The 17,314-nt window shown below is 40.3% G+C and overlaps 1 protein-coding gene across 10 annotated transcripts in view; it reads right to left on the reverse strand.

The window, feature by feature from the left end:
• evi5a (ecotropic viral integration site 5a) overlaps window positions 1-17,314 on the reverse strand; it is a 280,753-nt gene that overhangs the window by 73,924 nt on the left and 189,515 nt on the right. The window lies entirely within an intron of this gene.

Genomic DNA, 17,314 nt, shown 5'->3' on the forward strand with positions numbered 1-17,314 from the left:
TTAGGTATATCAGTCAGGGGTAAATGTCGAGGAATGGGTTTGGGTGGGATACTCTTCAGAGGGTCGGTGTGGACTTGTTGGGCTGAAGGGACTGTTTCCACACTGTCGGGATTCAATGAATGAAAGCATTGGTGGCATTTACCACATGGATTCCTGGGGCGGCAGGATTGATGTATGAAGACAGACTGGACCAGTTAGGATTATATTCAGTGGAGTTTAGAAGAATGAAGGGGATATCAGAGAAATCTATAAAATTCTAACAGGACTAGACCAGGTAAACACAAAGAACACTCCTGGTGACTGGGCAGTCCAGAACCAGGAGTTACAGTTTAAAGATATAGGTTAAGCCATATAGAACTATGATGAGTAGAAATTTCTTCACACAGTGAGTGGTGAGTCTGAGAAGTTCTCTAACACAGAGTAGTTAGGCTAAAACACTGGATGTTTTCACAAAGGAGTTAGATATAGTTTTTACAGTTAAAAAGTTCAAGGTTATGGGGAGGAAGAGGGAACAGGGTACTGAGTTGGAAGATCAGCCATGATCGCATTGAATGGCAGAGGGGCTTGAAGGGCCGAACGGCCTGCCCCATTCCTATTTTCTATGTTTCTATGCTTGGAATTAGATAGCATCACTGTGCTCGTATGCAAAAATTAACACCACAAAGTAGTTGATCAGGAGATTTGGATCACGGAAGTTCAGTGTTTCATGCATCCGATAATAATATTAAACCCAAACTTTTTCAAGAGTTCAAAGACCAAAAATCATGCAAATGTTAATGTTAAGAAAATATGCAACCTAATGGCTTAAAACATTTCTCAGTTTTGCTTTTTTTTAATTTTCTCAAATTATTTAAGTTATAGAGTCAGAGATATACAGCACAGAAACAGACCATTCAGTCCAACATGTCCATGCTGACCATTAATCTAGTCCCACTTGCCATATCCCTCCAAACCCTTCCTATTCATATACTCATCCAGATGCCTTTTAAATGTTACAACTATACCAGCCTCCACCACTTCCCCTACGTTGACTAAGCCACGTTGACTATCCCTAATCAGTGTTTGCCTTTCCAAATACATGTACATCCTGTCCCTCAGGATTCCCTCCAACAACCGACGGCAGGCTCACTGGTCTATAGTTCCCTGCCTTGTCTTAAACAGTGGCACCACGTTAGCCAATCTCCAGTCTTCCGGCACCTCATCTGTGGCTATCAAGGATACAAATATCTCAGCAAGAGGCCCAGTAATCACTTCTCTAGCTTCCCACAGAGTTCTAGGGTACACCTGATCAGGTCCTGGGGATTTATCCACCTTTACCCGTTTCAAGACAAGTTATTTTAGTATTGCTGGTTTATTTCATTCCATTGTGATCTATCATTTTTGGATTTCACTTGGGTTCAAATCAAGCTCAGATGTCAACTCCTGCGAAACATTACACATGTAAAAGTTATCTCTACAATCTCTGGCCCAAAGCATTGGTCTTCCTTTTATATAAGTGGTACTTAGCCAGCTGAAGTCACCTTGAAAGACCCTCCTCTCAAACTCTCTTCATGCCTGAGGTTTGATGACTCTCAAGTTAGTCTCAACCAATCAGCGCTCTCGAACAAGAGTAGAGTATGGTCCAGTAGGAGAGCAGCAACCTTCCCTTTTAATATTAGTGAAAATATTTACACATATTTTCCTAATATCAATTACCTGAATTTTGGATTATCTGAAGATGATCTCAAGGTCTGATAGAAACATTACATCAAAGGGGTGTTCCCAACATTGATTGTGTCTTTTGTTTACAATGATTAAAACTGAATTTGGCTCACTGAAATGCTTCCGAGAACAGTCCTGGACATAGACGGTAGCCCAGGCACCGTCTCTAAATGACTGACCTCCGACCTTTTCTCTCCCCACATTTTCACTCAGTTTTACATAGGGAAGTAGCCTAAAACCCTCTGGGACAGGGGGCAGTGTTTGGGGGTGGGGGTGGGGAGGTGTGGTGGTGTTGCTCCTGAATGGGGAGCAGAAATAGCAAGTGCTTTCTTTGTCAATCCCATTGGAGTGAAGCAGCAGCAGGGAGAGGGGGAGCAAGGCAGGCAGAGTGAGAAAAGAAAGGAAACTTCGGAAAATGCAGAGTCCCAGAGCAGAAACATTGCATCAATTATCAGAATAATCAATTATCCGAACGAAATACTGCCCGCCCATCTCGTTCAGATAATTGCGGTTCCTCTGTAATCAGGAATTACAGATAAAGTATTTCCATCAACAATGAGGATATGTCTACTTCATAGCTATGGCTAACTATTCAAACTTCAACACTCAATGAATTGGCTGGCACAGGGCAGCATCATGATTCAGTGGTTAGCATTACTGCCTCACAGCGACTGAGCCCCAGTTCAATTCCAGCATTGGGTGACTGTGTGGAGTTTCCACATTCTCCTATGTCTGCATGGGCTTCAACAGGGTGCTCTGATTTCCTTCCACAGTCCAAAAACGTACAGGTTAGGTGGACTGGCCATACTAAATTACACCATATTGTACAGGGATGTGCAGATTAGGTGGATAAGCCATGGTTAATGCTGGGTTATGGGCATAGGGTAGGGGTTTGGGTCTGGGTGGGATGCTCTTTAGAGGGTTGGTGCTGCGTTGATGGGCTGAATGACCTCGTTTTTTTTAAGATTAGATCAGTTACAGTGTGGAAACAGGCCCTTTGGCCCAACAAGTGCACGCCGACCCGGTGTAGAAATGCACGGTAGAAATTCTATGAAAGAAATTAAAACACAAAGATCAAAAACGAACAGTCAATTTTAATTATGTGACACTATTTTCTGGATTAGTGGTGCTGGAAGAGCACAGCAGTTCAGGCAGAATCCGAGGAGCAGTAAAATCGACATTTCGGGCAAAAGCACTATGGCCAACCAATTAACATCTTGTTGGAAAGTAGCCTGATTAATTCAAAATACACTACACTAGAACCTCTGGTCAGTAGCAAAAGAACAGTACTACCAGTGGCCTTGGACTTTAGAGTGGAAACTTCTCTGTCAATATCTTTTCTGAAGTGGCCCCAGTAAAAGGGAATTGTGATGGGTATAAGCAAATCAGATACAGCCAATCCAACCCAAAGGAACAAACCTTACTGCCAATGCAGAGTTTAAAACCAGCAATAGTCAATTAGAACTATTTGGAATATTTAATTTCTACTGAACACAGGTACAGACAGTGCTTCTTCACTGCTGCAAGGCCAACATCCAGCAATTCCATTATTAACACTACCCATTGGGTATCTGCACAACATGGACTAGACTGATTCAAGGCAATGGCTTACCACCACTTTCACGGGCAATAAATGCTGGCGTAGTCAGACATTCTCTTAACCAGTGAAGGAATTTAAAAAAGCAAATGAAAGACAGGATTAACACCCCAAGTTTCTCTTCAATTCACTCTCCATCCTGACTTGAAACAATGATGGCTTATTTTTCCACAATCACCGAGTCAGAATCCTGCAAAAGGCTTCCAAAGCACAGCAGGTATACCCAGACCATTTGAATTGCGACAGTTCAAAAAAGCGGCTCACTGCCACCTTGTTAAGAGAATTAACTATGTACAAATGTGACTTTACTTAAAGATGCATATGAACATGAATTAGGAACTGCTGCTCTTTGGATAGGTTCATTGGTGATCAGTCTACATTTATATTTTGAATCCCTATATAGTCCCAATGATCTTTAGATTTTCATTAGGCGAGAGAATCATTCATCGCTACCTTAAAGATACTACAATGATTCTGCCTCTACTTGTTTTCAGAAGTAGAGGGTTGAAATACTTGTATAACCCTCAGAAAATACTTTTCATCTGTCCTAAAAAACATCCTAATAAATAATTTTTAAAAATCAATTTAAAAAGGTTACTTTTTCTTCCAAAGGAATGAGATGACACACTCAAAATTAACTTTCCACATTCTTTTTGCGAAATCAGTATAACAGTGACAAATGCTTTTAAACTTCAATGCACTTCAATGACCATATTTTCAGCTGTTTTTATTCAAGAACATGCAGAATTTCTGTAAATATGTCAGCAAGTGAGAGACATTGTGAGTCTGTTAGTTACAGTTGATGAACATGCAACAATGAGAAGTTCTGATGGCATGGTCGATTATTACTATAGCAAAGTTTAGTGCTTAGCAAGGTTACAACAGGAAGAAAACTGCTTGATTTATTGTGGATGACTGAGTTCTTAGTTACTGTCACATTGAAAAATTTGGGTTCAAATCTGTCGAAACAAAACTTTCAATGAGTTCAACTTCAGCTACAGGTTACTTCACAGGATGCTAGGTAACCACTTTGACTATATATCATTGAGTGCATCCAATAACAGGGTTATGATTAGCTTTAGAAAACCAAAAAAAAACTGGAAGGAAACTTGAGGTGCGTGGAACTTTTTGATTATCTGAATGCATGGCAGACAATATCTTTATTATTGCTGATCAAAACTTTAAAATTTTTACTAATGTATCTAAAAATGTATCACATTGGATGATCCTGGGTTCCTGAGATTGAGCATTCCATGGAATTATACCCTGAAGGTCCAAGAGGAACTTGGAAAAGTTGCTCTTTGGGGTGAGGGGCAGGAGGGGAGGTAGTATCAAGGAAATCTTCTGATCATGGCTTCAACTACTACTTGATTCAAGAGGTTGCTTTAAAAGAAAATTCCTTAAATTTTGGTGACCCAGGCCCCAGACTAATTTGAATGTTTCACATGGGCCCCGTTTACCTAGGTGTGTCCAGTTTGGTCTGAGAAGTCTTTGGCAGTGCTGAACTGGTCCTGATGGAGACTTAAGGAATTGGAATCCCTATCCTATAGGAATGGCTTTGTAGTATGGGTGGAAGTATTTCCTCAAAAGAACTCTGTTCCTGCATTTCTGTGAAAAAAAATGAAAGGTACATTGGTACTTGGAGTGTCTAGAATCTTTACAAGTTTATGACCTTTTCAGTGAACTTGCAACAAAAAAAATTACAGATTTCTGGGATCTCTATTTTTCTGTTTGCTTATTTTTGTTCATCTTGACAGTGTTAAGCCTGCTGAATTCATGTCTCAGAAAGCAGATGAGGCCAAAACAGTGAATATTTTCAAGGAGTTAGATATAAAGGGATCAAACGGTATGGGAGGAAAGCAAGAATAAGTTGGATCATACAGAATAGCAGATCAGACTCCAAGGTGTATTCTTGCTCCCATTTTCTATGTTACTATGTTTTATTTTAAAATTTAAACCAGGATGATCCACCATACACACTGCATGATTGGAAAGAACATTGGGCCTGATAACCCAGATATATTTTACATTCATGCACTGCAAAGATCCCCACAAACAGTTTAAAAATTTTCACGGCTACACGCAACTAAGTAGGATTAAAAGGGCACAACCGCATGTAGTTGTCGAAGCAATGTTTTCCAGAAAGTCAAACTTATCATATTGCACAGCTTCTTGTACATCAAACTGATTTTCCACTCAACAGATGAAGTGTTTTAACAAAGTATATAATCTAGATTACTCACAGCTTCAGACATAACGAATGACTCACTGCAATTATTATAATAAAACTGCCAAAATAATTAAATGGATCAAATTAATTGCCTAAACATTTGATTTCTGACATTAGAATAATTAAATACTTGTTAGTTAGGTTGGATATAGCATCAAAGTGAACATGAGAACTCTAGATTTCTTGTATGCACAATCTACTTAGACATATCCTGCAGTTGAGAAGTCAAGGTTCAGATTTAGCTTTTCACAATGACTGATGAGGAGCAGTGTGTGAAAACGTGGCTTTTGTTGCCCTCTGTATGAACTTTTTAGTCCTTCAAGATGATTATCACTAGTCTCACACATTTGTCGCATCTTTTGTTCTTCTGTTAATGACAATAAAATGAAACCTGTATAAGATCATTTAAACTACTACACCACAAGTCTTCAACAGGCACTTCTCCTGACTTAACACTACATTCTTCTTTGTCCAAAGGTTCCAACAAATTACTCGCTTCCACATTTCTGCATTAAGTTTCTCATAAGATTCCTAAAATAGGTCAAGTTCTTTGCTAATCTGCTGTTTTAGGGTGAAGATTAAATATAGACACAGACTTAGTGTGGTAAGGCTCATTGGGAAGCTAGATATGCTGATAAATGTATTAAGGGTTCAATGCTGTTCAAAGCATGTTCTTACAAATAAAAGATTATTTTACCAAGCATGCTTGCTGCTTGTTAACTTGAGAATAAAATTACTGGCTAAGTGCAATTTCCCCATATATTACACATTGAGAATTGTTGACTAATAAGGGGAAAAAAACTATTTTTAATCTGAGTTTCTCTTTTCTAGTTTTCTGCATAATCTCCCTGCTATCAATGTTCACCCTCATATGGAATGAATACAACACAATGCTCCAAATAAATTCCAATCGACCTGTTCAGAGGTGCTATTGCACACTTCTGGATCAGTGGGACTTGAAACTGGGTCTCCTGGCTCCGAGGTAGGGGCAATACTTGTGGCCCACAAGAGCCCTTTCTAACATGCCGATGGTGAAGCTCCTTCACAAGGGATAACCTACAGTGATTGATGATTGAATCAGAAATATATAAGTACCAATGCGTTGCTGGTGCAATTATTCTCAGTAAGTCAAAGGTTAAGCATTTATGAATGATGCTGAAATGGTGGAATGCAGAAGTGCTGCACTTCCACAATGAAAGGATTTGCAAAGAAAGTCATTACGTGTTTTCTTTTGCCAGAGACAATGGAATTAACTTCTTAAAATTGTTCCATGCAAAATTATCCTTAAACGAAAATAATAAATTTGTTCATGACATATAACGTCTGAATATAAGTAGCAAATCTCTAATCACTCAGGGTTAGCTCTCACTTTTAGTCAACATCTATGAGAAGTACCTTTTTTTGACAGCAAAGAAAATATTTTAATTAATTACTATTTCCTGATTACCCATACTCGTACAACAGAACTTTACCTTAACAAAACATTCTTAAAAAGAAGTATGATTACATTCCTTGAGTATTATGGAAAAGCTTATAGTTGTCAAAGCTTTTTATTTTGTACATATCAGGACAATTCTGAGAAATATTCATTAATCTGCCAAATTTTGTTTGAGTTTGAAACAAGGCAGGTCGACTCTCAGTCTATGGGAAATAGATCAGTGAATGGTTGCTACTCACTTTATTGTGTTAAAATAAGTACAGTGCACGTACATATGTTCCTTATGTCTACAAAGATCAAGGCCCTGTGTATCAGTAGAAGTGAAAGTAAAGTTTCCATAGTCCTAGAAGATCATAGGGCTCTTCTCTCACTGGAGAGACGTCTGTTGGTGAACTTAACCTGAGGGCTACCCCACATCAGATGAATGTTAAGGTTGAGAAGGAAGACTGTCATGGTAACCTCAGACGGGAATTAAACCATTGGTGTTACACTGCAACAGCAACCAGCCATTCAGCCAACTGAGCTAACTGAATAAACTGATTGTCAGCACAATTCATTGTGCATTTTGGATCTTATAGCAAATGCTGTACAACTGTGGAATCACAACTAATGTTGACCATGGGGGCTAATTGGGTGTGGTCAGTATCTTGCTTGTTGCAAATAGCTGAAGGGATATACTGTAATGAACAATTCATCAGTCATTGGGGTGTATGGCCAACATACCTAGTATCACACTGGCATATGAAATTAATTTATCACATTATGCATTTGAGAGATAGCTCATCTTTTCGGTTTGATGGCAGTATCCTGCTAGTAGCAGTGTAAAAAAGCTAGTTTCATTTGTTGCTGAAAATTTTGAGAAACTTCACCTTTTCAAGGTAATTTGAGGTGAACTCAGCACCTTTCAGGACAACAGTGATGTCTTCGGTCCATCAATGAGTTCACAGAATATACAGTGAGAAATGATCTGATGAGGGTCGCTATTATCATGAAGGATGGCTTTGTTGGGCCCTATCTCAGTATCAAGCACACACTGCATAAAAATTGCTGGAGTCCTATTTATGAAGTTGCCAATAAGACCAATCTTAGAGTGAGTGTAGCTCCAGGAATTCCAATATGTTCACTGACCAGAGGAAGCAAGTTTATGGTTGATAAGAGTAGAGAATTCCCTGACTGATCTGTCAACTAGGACATCAAAAAAAAAGGAGTTCATTTGAATGTTCTATTTAAAAGGTGACTTTGAGTACAGGATTGAGTCCATTAAGACATGCAAGGGAATTTTTATATGAAACTGCAGATTCAAATATAACAAACACATCATCTACAAATCAGAAACTGGCAGGGGGTAGGAGGTTAGTTGCTATTCTAATGAACCCAACAAGGATGTTTGGGAGGGCTGAATCTAGCAGGAATCCATTACAATACAAACTATTCGGGAATATGAGGTAACAATAAATCTGATCGGAACAGTCTGAGTTGCTAAGTTCGTAAGTTCAATGACTATGGATTCATACAATGGTGGCAGACTTGGATCCTCATAATACCATGCTACAGTACAATATTAAAAATTGCTATCGTATTATATTATTACATTATAATATGATCGTTATATACTATTATAATAGCAATATTTTATATTGTACTTTATCACCACAGAAACCCTGCGTGGTCTTCACAAATGTGAAGGAATCTTCCCTATGTAGGGAAAGCTTAATCAAAATGCTGGCAGCAATTCATCCAACCATTTGGTTAGTTCATGCTCCGCAGAACCACTCATAAATAAGGTACGAGCATAAAAGGACATTACCTGTGAGCACTTTGGACAGCCTATACAAATGTTGATCTTGGATATGTGGGGGCAGAGTACTTGGCTATCTTAATTCTTAGATCGACAGATTCTCAATCTGCAGGAGAATCAAGGATTACAGGGAGACAGCAGGAAAGTGGATGTGAGGAATGTTGGATTAGCTGAGATCCTATCGAATGACAGAGCAGGCTTGAGGGGCTGGATGGCCTAATCCAGTTTCCACAAGGTCAAACACTATCAAGTGTATCACCCTGTAGCTCACTGCTTTTACACATGTCCACTAAGTGCTTTTCAGGCTGACTTTCCAGTAAGGCTGTCTCGTCAGGCTGAGTTTCAGGTCCAGTGGATATAAGTTTGCACACATCATTAAGAATGGCACACATTTTATGATATAATCATGCTTGTAAAGGACAACTATTCCAGTTCCTTTTAACAGGTTGGTATTGAGGCACCACAACACTGCCAAATATTCACATTTAATGTGAGAATTGACTGAATCATGACTAAATCCCCCAATACGCATGTGCTAGATTAACTAGGCACACTTTCAAGGATTCATCATCTTCAGTGGACCCTTGTTTGTAGTTAGCTGGGAGCCCACGAGTCCAAGTTTAGTAAGTACCTCTTCCTGTTTGACGTGGCCCAGAGACACATTAAAACTGAAACCATGTGCAAGAACAAACTTGTTTTCAGAGTATATGCATATCAGAAAGATGTAGTGTGTTTACTGGCATTATTAATTGCATTGTCAAACTTCTGCTTAAGTGAATTTATGGTGTAGGCGTTTTAAATGAGGACTGTTTAAGGTGTGGTCATCTATTGAAGCAAGATAGAGGCAGAAATAGATAAAATCAAACAAATGAAAACAAATTGCATACTTCAAATAAAGCACAGCATAGGACATGGTGTAAATTAGTAACCTTATTTCCAAGCTATTCAACCTCATCTCGCTTAAATGCGTAATCAATCATGGGATGTGTGTAAATGTACACAAATGTAACTGTCATTTTCCCTTTATTTTGGCAATTCTTGTGAATTGCCCTGATTTGTGCAAGATGAAAAGCTTTGACAAAATGTCTTTTTCACAAACACTCAAGGTCTGCACTACCAAACAATTCTATGATTACATTCAGGCTTTCATTCAGAATCTCCTTCCAAACTTAAATAGTCATTTTCTAACTTTCCATTCATGCAAACATTTTTCCAAGAAGTTCAAGTTCTGCCTGAAAATACATCTGATGGAACTATCTAAGGTAAATTACAATATAGTCCTCTCTAAGTTTTTGCCAAGTTCTTCTGCACTTGCTACTTTAGCTTTTAGCTGTGCTATTACTCTACTTGCTCACCATAGTTGGGGAATCAGTTACTTTGCATCATGGCTCATTATGACTATCAAAAGTCAAATTAAGAAAGTTGAAGAGATAGCTTTATTTTGTGCTACATGTCTTAAGTCAGAAATTCATAAGTTACTTTTACTCAAACATTTGTTTTCAGTTTTCATTTTCAGTAATTAGCTACAAGAAGCCGTAAGCAAATAATGATGAGTTCTGGCAAGTTCTGTGAATGGTCAGTCTTGGTGTCAACCATAAAGAAATTGTATGATCAGATTGCTGTGTGACAAATGAACATCTTTGTTATATTAAAGAATAAAATGTGACGGAAGTGAACGCAACTGGCAGGAAACGTGCATTAAATTTATTTTTACATTATACTTGTGGATTGCCCATGGGTTTGCATTATAATTTGAGCTGACACTTCAACCATCAGCAGGATGTCACCAAACATTTAACTAGATCAATACTGATGACACTAAAAAACGTGTGAAGCCAAAAGTACCGTTTTTAAAAAAATAATGATATAAGCTACTAATGTTTTCCAGAGCTTGGCAATCTAACAGCTGCTGTGTCGAGAGCTACATCTAGATAGCAAATATATCTTTTTCTCAATGTTGGAGTATGTGTTCCAATACTACATCAATTTTAAAAGTAGCTATTTGTATTCTTGTCTGGAATGACACTGTTGTTATTCAAACAAACAACCGAGGCAGTTCAAAAGCCACATTATCCTAGAATTTGCAAAAAACGTTTTTTCATTTTTCTGTTGGCATATATTCTGATAACAGATCCTCTCTGATGCGAGTACGTTAGGTGATCAGTATTTCTTGAACTTGTGTTTTGAAAAAGATTGAAACATAAATTTAAAGATGATTTAAAAAAAGATTGTATTAATTCCCAAGCTTGATGGAAGTCTAGAATATGCAATGCACATCTCATTTAACAGTTTTACATTGACAACATCTGGCTCTCCTCACCCACAATTCTCAAGGGGCAGACATTTATTGCAACTACATGTTGGGAAATAGAAGCCGTGGTCTTCAGTACCCAACACAAACTCCATTCCCTAACCATTGCCTATATCACTTTCTTTCTGGTAACTGATGTAGTGCCACCTCTGCACTTTTAAACCCACCTGTGTCAGCTTATCTGCTGTTGAAAGAGCACCCCGTTTTTCTTATCTCAAAAGTTGACTATGTTAACACTCCTGGTAGCCTTTCACCTTCCACCCACCATAAACTTGATGTCTTCCACAACTCTCATGCGCACGTTCTAACTTAAATTTGGTTGGACTCAATCATCGCTCCTGCGCACAATGACCAAGAAAATGGCTCCTGGTCAAGCAAGATCTTGATTTTAAAAATATCACTCTCGCTTTTAAAATCCTCCAAAGTCTCACCCTTCCATTACTTCTAACCTTGAGCCCTGTAACTGAGCTTTGTACTCTTTACATTTTGGCCTCTTGCAACCCTCAATGTTAATCTTGCCACAAATGGCATTTAGTGGCCAGGAATATAAGCTCCGCAATTCTCTCCCTAACCCACTCTTATTTTCTATTCTTCTTTGCTCCTTTAAGGTACTTCTCTGCACTTCTCCTTTAAAAAACTTACAATTCTGTAAGTTTTAGAGTACTCGTGGATAAAGAGGAGAGTGGTCCTAAGGGAAGAGTGCTAAACTGGGCCAAGACCAATTATATCAAAATTAGGCAGGAGCTCTGAAATGTGGATTGGACACAACTATTTGAAGGGAATTCCACATTTGAGATGTGGGACGCTTTCAAAGATAGGTTAACAGTAGTACAAGATAGGCGTGTCCCGTTGATGGTAAAAGATAGGGAGGGCAAGGTTCGTGAACCGTGGATGACAGGAGAAATTGTACGACGAGCCAAGAGGAAAGGGAAAGCATATATAAGGTGTCGGCAGCTAAGAACAGAACGGGCCCTGGAAGAATATCGGAAGAGTAGGACAAGTCTTAAATGAGGAATCAAGCAGGCTAAAAGGGGTAATGAAATAGCTTTAGTGAGCAGAATTAAGGAGAATCCCAAAGCATTTTGTTCTTATATAAGACGCAAGTGGGTAACTAGAGAAAAAATTGGTCCACTAAAGGATAACGAAGGAAGGCTGTGTGTCGAACCTGAGAGAATGGGTGAGATTCTGAATGATTACTTTGCATCAGTGTTCACTGAGGAGAGGAACATGATGAGATTAGATATAGAAGTTTGATTAATCTGGATCATGTTAACATAAGTAGGGAAGATGTGTTGGGTAGGCTAGAGGTTATTAAGGTGGACAAATCCCCAGGACCGGATGGGATCTATCCCAAGTTGCTGAGGGAGGTGAGAGGGGAAATAGCTGGGGCCCTGACAGATATCTTTGTGGCATCCTTAAACACAGTTGAGGTGCTGGAGGACTGGAGGGTTGCTCATGTTGTCCCCCTGTACAAGAAGGGTAGTAGGGATATTCCAGGTAACTACAGACCAGTGAGCCTGACGTCCATGGTGGGAAAGTTGCTGGAGAAGGTATTGAGGGATAGGATCTATTTATATTTTAGAAAAGAATGGGCTTATCAGTGATAGGCAACATGGTTTTGTGCGGGGGAGATTGTGCCGTACCAACTTAATAGAGTTCTTCAAAGAAGTGACCAAGTTGATAGATGGAGGAAGGGCTGTTGTCATATACATGGACTTTAGTAAGGTGTTTGATAAGGTTCCCCATGGTAGACTAATGGAGAAAGTGAAGTCATATGGTGTGCAGGGTGTTCCAGCTAGGTGGATGAAGAACTGGTTGAGCAGCAGGAGACAGAGAGTAGTAGTTGAAGGGAGTTTCTCAAAGTGGAGAAAGGTGACCAGTGGTGTTCCACAGGGGTTAGTGTTGGGGCCACTGTTGTTTGTAATATACATAAATGATCTGGAAGAGGGCACTCTTGGTATGATCAGCAAGTTTGCAGATGACACAAAGATTGGTGGAGTAGCAGAAAGCATAAGGGACTGTCAGAGAGTACAGGAGGATATAGATAGACTGGAGAGTTGGGTGAAAAAGTGGCAGATGGATTTCAATGCAGACTAATAAGAGGTGATGCATTTAGGCAAGACTAATTTGAGAGCGAATTATATAATGAACGGAAGAGCCTTGGGAAAAATTGATGGGCAGAGAGATCTGGGAGTGCAGGTCCATTGTACCCTGAAGGTTGCTGCACAGGTGGATAGAGTGGTCAAGAAGGCATATAGTATGCTTGCCTTCATTGGACGGGGTATTGAGTATAAGAGCTGGCAAGTCATGTTAAAATTGTACAAGACATTGGTTCGGCTGCATTTAGAATACTGTGTACAGTTCTGGTCGCTACATTACCAAAAAGGATGTGGACGCTTTGGAGAAGGTGCAGAGAAGATTTATGAGGATGTTGCCTGGTATGGAAGATGCTAGCTATGAAGAAAGGTTGAGTAGGTTAGGTTTATTTTCATTAGAAAAAAGGAGATGGAGGGGGGACCTGATTGAGGTTTATAAAAACATGAAGGGTATAGACAGGGTGGATAGAGACAAGCTTTGTCCCAGGGTGAAGGATTCAATTACGAGAGGTCACACTTTCAAGGTCAGAGGTGGAAAGTTTAAGGGGGATACACGCGGCAAATACTTCACACAGAGGGTGGTGGGCATTTGGAACGTGTTGCCAGCAGAGGTGGTAGAGGCAGGCACGGTAGATTCATTTAAGATGCTTCTGGATAAATGCATGAGTAGGTGGGGCGGTAAAGGGATACAGATGCTTAGGAATTGACCGACAGGTTTAGACATTACCGTAATGTCCAGGGATGTGCAAGCTCAGTGGATTGGCCATGGGAAATACATTACAGGATCGGCTCAGGCTTGGAGGGCCGAAGGGTCAGTTCCTGGGCTGTAATGTTTCTTTGTTCTTTGTTCTCAAACCTACCTATGTGACCAAGCTTTTGGTCACCTGTATTAATATCTCCTCCTGTGGCTTGCTGTCAAACTTTACCTGATAATGGTACAATGAAGTGCTTAGAAATGTTTTACTAAATTATACCTCTACAATATAAATTATTGGAGAAAGTGAAGACTGCAGATGTTGGAGATCAGAGCTGAAAAATGTGTTGCCGGAAAAGTGCAGCAGGTCAGGCAGCATCCAAGGAGCAGGAGAATCGACATTTCGGGCATAAGCCCTTCCTGAAGAAGGACTTATGCCCGAAACGTCGATTCTCCTGCTCCTTGGATGCTGCCTGACCTGCTGCGCTTTTCCGGCAACACATTTTTCAGCTCAATATAAATTATTGTTAATGTTTAGAAAATTCTGCAAGATTTGGAGATAAAAGATTTGTCATGGTTATGGGATGTGCCTCAGTGCCAGGGACCTAAGTTTGATTTTAGCCTTGGTCGACTGTCAGTGTGGAGTTTGCACACTCCCCATGTGTCTGCGTGGGTTTCTACTGACTGTTTCGTTTTTCTCCCGCAGTCCAAAACTGTGCAGATTAGATAGGCAGGCCATGTTACATTCCCCGTAATGACCAGGGATGTGCAAGCTAAGTGGATTGGCCATGGGAAATACAATCCTACTGGGATAGAGTGGGGGCTGGGTCTGAGTGAAATGCTTGTTGGAAGGTTGGTGTGGACTCGATGGGCTGAATTGCCTCTTGTGTTGTAGTTCCAGTACACAGGAGGATGAGTGTAGGAAGGACGTGGACAGGATTTCATGGTCACAGCAATGTGCTGGCAGACAGCAAGCTGGTTTGAAGTTTGTCTACTTCAATGCCAGGAGTATGTGGAATAAGGTAGTTGAGCTTGCAGCATGGATAGGTATTTGGAACTTCGATGTTGTGGCCATTTTGGAGGCATGGATAGAGCAGGGTCAGTAATGGATATTGCAGTTCTAGGATTTAGATCTTTCATTAAGAGCAAGGAAGGCGGTAAAATAGGGGAGGTGTGGCTTTGTTAGTCAAGGATGGTATAACGGTGGTTGAAAGAACTTTTGACGAGGACTTATCTGCAGAGGTGTTATGGGCTGAGGTTACAATCATGAGGAGAGGTCACACTGCTGGGAGTTTTTTTTAAATGGGCCTCCACAAAGTTCCAGGCATGTAGAGAAGAGGATTAGCAAATCGATTCTGGGCAGAAGTGAAAGGAACATGGTGGTCATTATGGGGGACTTTAACTTCCCCAACATTGACTGGAAATGCTATAACTCTAGGACAGCGGATGGATCAGCTTTTGTCAAAAATGTGCAGGAGGGTTTCCTGACAGAGTATGTCGAAGGGCCGACAAGAGGCGAGGCCACACTGGTAATGATTTAGCGATAGGTGAGCACTTTGGAGAGAGTGACCATAATTCAGTTATGTTTAGTGAAGCAATGGAAAGGGATAGGTACATGCCACAGGGCAAGAGTTATAGATGGGGGGAAACAGCAATTATAATGCGATTAGGCAAGACTGAGGATCCATAGAATGGGGTAGGAAAATGCAGGGATGGGGACAATCAAAATGTGGAGCTGGTTTAAGGAACAGATATTGTGTGTCCTTGATAGGTGTGTCCCCGTCAGGTAGGCAGGAAGTGACAATGTAAGGGAACCGTTGTTTACTACAGAAATTGTATCTCTTTTTAAGTAGAATACGGAGGTTTATGTGACATTAAAGTGAGATGGTTCAGATGAGGCATTAGAGAGTTACAGAGTAGCTAGGAAGGATTTAAAGTCAGAGTTAAGAAGAGCAAAGAGAGGACATAAACAATCTTTAGCACGTAGAATAAAGGAGAACCCTAAAGCTTTCTATAGATACGTGAGGAATAAAAGGATGATTGGGTTGGAATAGGACCTGTCAAAGACAGAAGTGGGAGGTTGTGTGTGGACCCTGTGGAGATCGGTGAGGTGCTAATCGAATATCTCTCATCTGTTTTCACTCAGGAAAAGGAGAATATTGTAGAGGAGAAGACTGAAATACGGGCTATTAGACTTGAAAGGATTGAGGTTAGTAAGGAGGAGATGTTATCAATTCTAAGTGGTGTGAAATTAGGTGGGCCGGATGGGATTTTTCTGAGAATTCTCTGAAAAGCTAGGGAGATGATGTTGGAGCCTTTGGTTTTGATCTTTGAGTTGTCATTGTCTTCAGGTTTAGTAGCAGAGGACTGGAGGGTTGCAAATGTTGTGCCCTTGTTCAATAAGGGCAGTAGAGATGATCCAAGTAATTATAGACCAGTGAGCCTTATGTCTGTTGTAAGAAAAGTTTTGGAAAGGATTATAACAGATATGATTTATGATCATCTAGCAAGCAACACTTTGATTGGAAATAGTCAACATGGAATTGTGAAGGGCAGGTCGTGTCTCACAAATCTCATTGAGTTTTTTTGAGAAGGTGACCAAGCATGTGGATGAGGGTAGGACAGTTACTATGTTGCACATGGACCTCAGTAAAGCCTTTGATGAGGTTCCACATTGGAGAAAATGCGGAGACACGGGATTGAAGGTGATTTAGCAGTTTGGATTAGAAACTGGCTTTCAATAAGTAGGTAACGAGTCGTGGTTGATGGAAAATATTTAGCCTGGAGTCCAGTTACTAGTGGTACGCCACAAGGATTTGTTTTGGATCCATTGCGGTTTGTCATTTTTATAAACAACTTGGATGCAGATATAGGTGGATGGGTTAGTAAGTTTGCAGATGATACACTAAAGTCGGTGGAGTGGTGGACAGTGTGGAAGAATATTACAGGTTGCAGGGAGACTTGGATAACTGCAGAGTTGGACTGAAAGGTGGAAAATGGAGTTCAATGCAGACAAATGCGAGGTGATTCACCTTTGGAAACAATAACATGAAGGCAGAATACTGGGACAATGGAAAAATTCTTGGTCGTGTGGATGTGCAGAGGAATCTTGGTGTCCGTGTACACAGATCACTTAAAGTTGCCACCCAGGTTGATAGGGCTGTTAAGAAGGCATACAGTGTGTTTGGTTTTATTGGTAGAGGGATTGAGTTCCGGAGCCGTAATGTCATGCTTCAACTATACAAAACGCTCAGTGCAGCCTCACTTGGAGTACTGTGTGCAGTTCTGGTCACCCCATTACAGGAAGGTTGTGGAAGCATTGAAAAAGGTGCAGAGGAGATCTACCAGGATGTTGCATGGTCTAGAGGGAAAGTCTTATGAGGAAAGGCTGAGGGATTTGGGTCTGTTCTCATTGGATGAGGAAGGCTAAGAGGGGATTTAATAGAGAC

The sequence above is a fragment of the Chiloscyllium plagiosum genome, chromosome 11, assembly GCF_004010195.1.
Source record: "Chiloscyllium plagiosum isolate BGI_BamShark_2017 chromosome 11, ASM401019v2, whole genome shotgun sequence".
Lineage (NCBI taxonomy): Eukaryota > Metazoa > Chordata > Chondrichthyes > Orectolobiformes > Hemiscylliidae > Chiloscyllium > Chiloscyllium plagiosum.